The following is an 8,666-nucleotide window of genomic DNA, read 5'->3' as shown; positions in this document are numbered from 1 at the left end:
GGCAACCTGTCAAATAGGGGCACAGCACATATAGGCTGATCTGAAGGCTCAGCGGAGCAGTCACAAAGGTGTTTCATAGGCATGATCTATTACGCATGGGTCTTGAAACCAGGGATCCCCAAACTTTTCAGGCTGGCAGCCACCTCTGGAATGCTGACACAGCATGTTGGGGCTGTTGGAAACTTCCAACAGTTTCCCAGTTACACAGAGACACGATGTAGACTCAGATTCACTGTTATTGTAATAATAGCCGGACAATGGGCTGTAGTCAGCCAAAAAACAATGTCCAAATAACACATTTGAAAGCCAGTTAAGCTTTGCAAATACCTGATTGGCTGCATTTTGCCACTACACAATTGTCTGAAGGTGATTGGTCTGGTGCCCGAATTGACCGCTGCCCGGGCCAGCTGCAAGGTGGGACCCCCTATCTCTTATTAAGCAAAGGGTCTGTCTGCAGCTAGTTAAAGTATCAGGGGACCCAGGAATGACTCAGCAGAGCCTCTAGCAGAGTCGTTGCAAAGAACATGTCACATACCCCGTTTTCCTTGATAGGTCACTTGTTTGTTCAAAACGTGACCATATCAACAATATGTATGTGACAGCTCTCACTTCAGACTTTTGTTTCTTTCTTCTAGACACTGACACTTAGACCCTGGCCATTTCACCTTACAATCTAATCACAAAATGGCTGCCTTACGAGGCAGAAGGAGCCACAAAATGGCTGCTGCAACTTACTGTCAGTCACACAGGAAAGATCTTTGAGCTGTGGTGGCAGCTGCTGCTAAAACATTTTTTAATCTTGCCCAGTCAGATCAAATCTCCAGTGACCAATGAGAAGCCCACCTTCTCCTGCCCACTTTCTACCAGTGTTTGGCGGTGCCAGGAAAGGTGGCAGTAGGCGCCGTTATGTTCACAGGCACCATATTGGAGAACCCTGTTTTAATCACATATATTTTTTTAAATGTACGTATTAAAATGATGACACCTATTTGAAAACGCCCCCTGGTTCAGAAGAGTGGTGCGGGCAAGATAGAGGAATACGACTCCTGCGTTCCTTGGTCTGAAAAATACTCTTTCTTGTTTCAGATAAGAGTGGTTTGGGCGTGGGAACCATTGTTGGGATCGTGACCGGGGGCTTGGCTACCACTGTGTTCGTCGGAGGCCTGGTTTACTACAGTGTCGGTGAGTAAGAGATGGTGGCTGGGTGGTTCTACTCTGGCTTCACGGGACAGGAATGGCAACCAGGGCAGGAAGGGAGCCAGAGGGTGTGGATCCCACCAGCCTTTCCACAGCTAAAGAGAGAAGAGGCGGCCTGGGATTCTCCTGACCACTGAAATGGCCACATTGAGGACTCTGGGACTTGCATGAAAGGAAGCCGCACAGGGCAGGGGCGGCAGTAAGGAGGGGGATCATGAAGAGGTTGTGTGGGAAAGCTCGTGGGATCCAACCCTGGTGATATGAATATGCTAAGCTTATGATGTTTTAAGCCATTGTATTTAATCATACAAGTTATATGAGTGTAATTCACGGGGCACCAAGCACTTCAAAAACGTACTTTCGTTGGAAGAAACGAAACTCATAGAGCAGCCTGACACTGAGCTTTGATTTGGGAAAACAGGGCCCCTCAGGAGAGATAAGAAGTTAGCAGAAGCTCACCAATACAGATAAAGATGAAGTAAAATCTTAGTTGGTATAGAAACCAGTAGTTGTGATAGAAACCTTTTACGTAAGGTATTTGTGACTTAAGTTCACTAAAGATGGGAGTGGGCAAAGTGTGGTAAGAGGTGGGATGAAATGACCACGTCTGTACGTCTTCTTGACTCAAACCAATGAGCAAAAGACAAGGAGGTATGCTTTTACAGCTATAAATTATGTTACACAGACAGCAGCACTTGGAACCTCCTCTCTGTCCTGCTAGACCAGGGGTAGGGAACCTGCAGCTCTCCAGATGTTCAGGAACTACAATTCCCATCAGCCTCTGTCAGCATGGCCAATTGGCCATGCTGGTGAAACTGATAAGGATCCTGGTATCTAATTCCTAGGCCTGAGAGTTCCCTCTTCATGAGGTGAAAGAAAACAATAAATTTCTGAACACTGAAAAAGCTTTGGGATGGTTATTCACAACCGGCTATTGCCTTGAGGACAGGGCTTTTGACCTGTGCCTAACACTGGGTTTGCTGGTTGAGGCAGCATATGCATCTTCATGCTGTCTATGAGGCATTCAGTTATTTAAAACATTTATTAGCCACTTTTAAGGCACCTTACAATAGAGAGGATGTACTTAAGTAGAATACATAAAATACACAGCAAACCAGAATTTAGAATCATACTCTAAATTCTGATTATACACTGGTGCTCTACTCTGCCCCACGCTGAGGGGAGATTCTCTTCGGGGCAGAGCCTCTGTTACGGACTCCTTTCCCCCCTCACAGTCACTGTGGGGCAGATGCCATAAAAGCTGTAGAAGAAGAAGAAGAAGAAGAAGAAGAAGAAGAAGAAGAAGAAGAAGAAGAAGAAGAAGAAGAAGAAGAAGAAGAAGAAGAAGAAGAAGAAGAAGAAGAAGAAGAAGAAGAAGAAGAAGAAGAAGAAGAAGAAGAAGAAGAAGAAGAAGAAGAAGAAGAAGAAGCCCCCTTTCTCTCCTGCCTCTACACAACAGCCCTGCACTCTTTTGATGACTTCCCATCCATGTACTAGCCAGGACTGACCCTCATTTGCTTCTGAGATCTGGCGAAATCAGGCTAGCCTGGGTCATCCTAGTCCAGACCAAGGAAAGGTTTAGGGGTTGAGATCTGGGCAATGCGGCAACTCAAGGATTTCTAGAGGTGCCACTAAAATTCCTTTTTAGTGTGACTTATGGAGAGTCTCAAGTCTTGCTTTCAAAGAAAGGCCAAGCATACTTTGACATTGAAGAAGAAGAAGAGTTTGGATTTATATCCCTCCTTTCTCTCCTATAAGAGACTCAAAGGGGTTTACAATCTCCTTGCCCTTCCCACCCCTCACAACAAACACCCTGTGAGGTGGGTGGGGCTGAGAGAGCTCCGAGAAGCTGTGACTAGCCCAAGGTCACCCAGCTGGCGTGTGTGGGAGTGCACAGGCTAATCTGAATTCCCCAGATAAGCCTCCACAGCTCAGGCGGCAGAGCTGGGAATCAAACCCGGTTCCTCCAGATTAGATACACGAGCTCTTAACCTCCTACGCCACTGCTGAAGGCAGGCAAAGGACTTTTTCTCTTGGTTGGTAAGGAAGATGAAACAGATGGCTGAGAGTTATTCTTTGCTTTGGGGTTTTGGGCTCCACCACAATTCCCCTGCTCTGCTTTTGCCCTCCCCAATTATTTGGAGGGCTTTTTAAAAACTTTATTTCAGCCTCCAGCATTTGTAACATATTTGGTGGATCAAAATAACATGCTTCTGTCTCCTCCTGTCATAGTGAGCAAAAGGGGAAGGTACACAACCACAAGGTCAGTATAAGGTAATATGTACCATCCAGGCTGAAAACTGCTTCAAAAGCAATTACCTCCCATTAGAGTGAAATAGTTTTTACTTGTAAGTAACAATGATACCTCCCATTGGAGTGGAATAATCAATGATATATGCACAACAGTACAATTAAATATACAAGTCAGAATAAGTGCTGACCTCGTTAAAAACTTCAAGGCTGCTAAATAGAATAGAGATAAGAACTCTCAATCTTGGAGACAGCAGTGGCGTAGGAGGTTAAGAGCTCGTGTATCTAATCTGGAGGAACCGGGTTTGATTCCCAGCTCTGCCGCCTGAGCTGTGGAGGCTTATCTGGGCAATTCAGATTAGCCTGTACACTCCCACACACGCCAGCTGGGTGACCTTGGGCTAGTCACAGCTTCTCGGAGCTCTCTCAGCCCCACCCACCTCGCAGGGTGTTTGTTGTGAGGGGGGAAGGGCAAGGAGATTGTAAGCCCCTTTGAGTCTCCTGCAGGAGAGAAAGGGGGGATATAAATCCAAACTCTTCTTCTCTTCTTCAATGTAGTAACAACAACAACAACAACAACAACAACAACAACAACAACAACAACAATAATAATAATAATAATAATAATAATAATATCATCCTGTGGAACTTTCGAATCCAAACAGACAAAGTGTTAAAACACAATACACCAGACATCACCGTGATCGAGGACAAGAAAGTGGCCATCATCGACATAGCAGTCCCCAGTGACAGCAGGGTCATTGAAAAAGAACATGAGAAGGTCACTAGACACCACAATTTGAAAATCGAGCTTCAGCGTCTATGGCACAAACCAGCTGAGGTCATCCCACTGGTGATCGGCACGCTGGCCGCCATCCCAAAAACACTAGGGCAGCACTTGAAACATCTTCGAATTGACAAAATTAACATCTGTCAAATTCAGAAGGCAGCCCTGCCGGGATCCGCACGAATACTACGCCAATACATCACAACTTCCTAGGCCTCTGGGTGAGGCTCGAATTGTAATGAAGGCCAACAACCAGCTAAAGATCTGGCAGCTGTGAAATCTACAATAATAATAATGATAATAATGATAATGATGATGATGATGATGATGATGATGATGATGATGATGATGATGATGATGAATCAGACTGCACTTTGCCAGTTTTTTCCTGCTCCTCGCAAATGTCGTTTTTCGATTTGTATATTTTCCACCTCCTTGTGACCCCAATGGCGCTCACCTGGAGTGTGGCGTCCCCCCTCGTAGCTACGCGCCTGCCTAGTAGTCTAGCCACACAGCGTTCTGCAGTAGCTGCTGCTTCTAAACAGTCTTCAAGGGTAGCCCCAACTAGAGTGCACTGAAATGCAGCTAAGGCATCAGTCACTGTGGCTAACTCTTGGACACAGTTGATACACGAACCAACTGTGAGCAAAAGACCTCTGAAAAGAATCAGGGAAATGAAGAAGCCATGGCCACATGATATTGGCTCCCTGGTTTTGGATCACTGTGTTTTCTTTCTCCCTTTAGGTCGCTGGGGGCAACGATTGGACCAGGGGGGATCAACGTCTTCCACACCCCCACCAGTTTCAGCAGATGGGACAAAGGTGAGAGAGTTTCTACTTCCAGGGGTAGGGATAGGGACTGAACGCTGCTTTTGAAGCATCAGTACAAAACTACGGGGGCAGTGGAAAGAGAATGGGGCAGGGCCTGGAAAAATTCTGAGAAAACTGTGACAGGCCCCCTCAAGCTCCATGTGGAGGACCAGGGAATCAAACCTTGTTCTTCAGGTTAGAGTCCACCTGCTCTTAACCACTATACCACTTTAAGAGGTGTTTTGCTAGTGTCTTTGCCCGCACAACAGCCCTAGATGGTCTCCCATCCAAGTACTAACCAGGACTGACCCTGATTTGCCTCTGAGATCTGACGAGATCAGGCTAACCTGGGTCAAATAAATGTTAGGAAGTGAGAACTGGGCAATGAGGTGACTCATTTCTGGGGATGCCACTGAAGTTCCTTCTCACAATCACAATAGACCTTTATTGGCATAAGGTATACAAACGTGAATATAGACCGTTATTAAATTTAAAAGAGTTGTACATGCCGTCTGTGAGTAGTTTTACATTCTAAGATCCCACTTCATTTATAAAAATATAACATAGATTAAAAAATGTTGACCATTCCATTGTACACGGCATTGTGAACAGATATAGTACAACTACACTTAAAAGGCAGGATTAAGATATTTCTAGCCATTCGTTATTCACAGCCTATTTACTAAAAAGGTATAACCTTCCCCAGGATCTATAAATGGTATATCCTAATTAATGCTATAAATTAATTAAATTTCCATTAAAATGCAATAAATAACAATGAGCTCCTTGTATACAGCTTCTATAATAACCCAGGAGTACCAGAGGTATAGAGTATTTCACATTTAAATATAATTTTATACTTGCGTATTTATTTACATACCTCTTAAGGACATGACTTGCAGCAAAGTTCCTTCTCCTTCGGCATCAGCGTAGGGCCGTGGTGGCGAACCTTTGGCACTCCAGATGTTATGGACTACAATTCCCAATTGGCCATGCTGGCAGGGGCTGATGGGAACTGTAGTCCATGGCATCTGGAGTGCCAAAGGTTCGCCACCACTGGCGTAGGGAGACTCTCCCATTTTGGTTTCCAAAAAAGGCCAAGCATACTTTGACGTTGGGCCTGCCGGGGTCACCTCTGTGGGACCTGAATTTCCTTTTCTGTTCCATCAGGTCTGAAATCGTCAACTGAAGCCAGGACGCCGTTTCTGAAATGTAGCAACTGTTGACAGTCATAGAAAAATAAATTGTTACGACTGAAAACAGAAAGAGAATTTTTTTTTCTTTGCAAGTGAGAAGGACCACGCTGACACTTTTTAAACATGGACATTGAATAGAATAGAATCTTTATAGAATAGAATCTTTATTGGCCAAGTGTGATTGGACACACAAGGAATTTGTCTCCGGTGCATATGCTCTCAGTGTACATAAAAGAAAATTGTTTGATTTTGTTTGATTTGAAAAATTTTGTTTGAAAATTGTTTGATTTTGTTTGAGAGTTCTGTCTGCCCTGCTTTCTATCCAGCCCCCCCCCCCCGCCCCCAATTTGCACCTCTGTTGTGCACAGTGAGGAGGATGCAGGGGGGGAACGGAAAAGGAAGGGAGGTCAAGAGTAAAGATGGGGCGCGATCCACCAGGCAGTTCTCCTGCAGCGCAAATCCTTCCTGCGCCCGCCTGCGCACATCGAAAGGGGAGCCGCGCAGGTTACTCGCAAGGGGTGACCTTCCGCGTTCGTCCGCTGGGGGCGCTCTCCCTGACTCCGAAAGATGCGGGGCGCCTGCTCCGCGCTGGCCCCGCTGTCCCTCCCAGCCGTCCACAGCGATAAACGACGGGATGCTCCGAAATTGCCGAAGGGGCGGGGGAGTGTACAGGGACTCAGGCAGGGAAGCGGCACTCCCAGCGGGTGGAAGAAGACCGAGGGCTCCAGTGTCTCCTGGTTTTCATTCTTCCCCTTCCCTTCCTGCAGCCCCGCCGTCCGGCGAGGGCCCGCCACCTCGTAGCCCGGGAGATGAACCGGCAGAAGCCCCGGACGGAGCCCCGACGGTGGCCGGCTGAGCCGAGCCGAGACGCGCCATGGGCAGGCGGGCGGCGGAGGGGGGTCCCGTTGGGGGGGCGCCCGGGCGGCGGAACTCCCGGTCAGCGGCGCTGCTCGCAGGTGAGACGGATCGGGACCCTGTGCGGGGGGGGGGGAGGATAGACGGGGATCCCCTCCTGCGGCCAACCAGCACGGCAGCCCAGGCGGGTCGCCCGGCTCGTGAATTGGAGCGCCCCCCCCCCCAACGGGCGACAGGTCTGGCTCTAGTTTGCCATGGCAGGAAGGGACTGTCGCCCCACTTGTGTCCCTCTTGGGGTGCCTTTTTAGCCCCACAGGACCAAGGTCGGGCTCTCCGAAGCTGCCTTCATCCCCCCTCCTCCTCCCCCCCCCCCCGCGCGATAACGGCCACTGAAAAGCAGGAGCAAGCCCCTCAGGGGCGTAAAGAGGCAGCCCTGGGCAAACTGTAGCCCTGGGCAAAACCTGAGTTGGATGCCCGCTGCCCCCCCATGGGCGGCCACTCCACCACGACCAAATTTTTTTTGCACCAGGACATTGGTGCCTGCAGGGGGTGCATTTTTAGACATATCAGCACCAACATTTCAGCGTATCATCAGGAGACTGTCCTTATGCTACTCCCCAAGTTTGGTGAGGTTTGGTTCAAGGAGTCCAAAGTTATGGACTCCCAAAGGGGGTGCCCCATCCCCCATTGTTTCCAGTAGTAGCTAATAGGAGATGGGGGCTACAGTTTTGAGGGTCCATAACTTTGGCCCCCCTGAACCAAACTGCACCAAACTTGGGGGGTGCCATCATCTCCAGATGATACCCTGAAATTTTGGTGCCGATACATCCAAAAATGCACCACCTGCAGGAACATCCTAGAAATTTGCCCAAGAATCTTTGTTCTGCATGGAGTTTTCTGCATTGCTGTCAATGGGGGTTGCAGGCTGTGGGGGGCACATTTCTGAAGGCACAGTCTCAAAGCTTTCAGCTGCAGGCCAAAAATGGAAAACTGCTAAAATACCCAAAAACGAACCCAGCATTTTGATGCCCCCCACAAGGTGATGCCCTGGGCAGCTGCCCACCTTGCCCAATGGGCATTACGCCAGTGAAGCCCCTCCTCCTCTGTAGGAAGCTTGTGCCTTTGAGGACAGTGGGGCGTAATAGTTACAGGAGGAGGGCGAAATTCCCCCTGCTGCCATGAATTCGAGTGCGCTCAATTGACCTGCCTTGGGCTGCCTGCTCCTTAGGAGGCGGAACATATTATTATTATTATTATTATTATTATTATTATTATTATTATTATTATTATTATTATTATTATTATTATTATTATTATTATTATTATTATTATTATTATTATTATTATATTCCCAAGGAGGCGGATTCAACCCCGGAAGAACCTCCCATGGGTCCCGTCCTCAAAGCAGGATTGACCTGTTATATTTCCCTCAACCCCGGGTTTGTCAAAAAAACCCAGCAATAACCCCAAAATATTCTGAGTTGAACCCGCTTTTTGGGGAAAGACACAGGCGCCCAACCCCTTTATTTTATTTTATTTTATTTCATTTTATTTTATTTTAGGTGAGTTTCA

At 47.5% G+C, this 8,666-nt stretch overlaps 1 long non-coding RNA gene across 1 annotated transcript; it reads left to right on the top strand.

Annotated features, from left to right (window-relative positions):
• Positions 1–1,103: 1,103 nt before the first annotated feature.
• LOC125435123 lies at positions 1,104–6,303 on the top strand. The gene is made up of 3 exons (XR_007244859.1): positions 1,104–1,182; positions 4,979–5,055; positions 6,214–6,303. It is a non-coding gene; the product is annotated as an uncharacterized LOC125435123 (long non-coding RNA).
• The last annotated feature ends 2,363 nt before the right edge of the window (positions 6,304–8,666 follow it).

The sequence above is a fragment of the Sphaerodactylus townsendi genome, linkage group LG06 (genome assembly GCF_021028975.2).
Source record: "Sphaerodactylus townsendi isolate TG3544 linkage group LG06, MPM_Stown_v2.3, whole genome shotgun sequence".
Classification (NCBI taxonomy): Eukaryota; Metazoa; Chordata; class Lepidosauria; order Squamata; family Sphaerodactylidae; genus Sphaerodactylus; species Sphaerodactylus townsendi.
The sequence above is the reverse complement of the archived record's forward strand: the minus strand, read 5'-3'. Positions and strand labels throughout refer to the sequence as shown.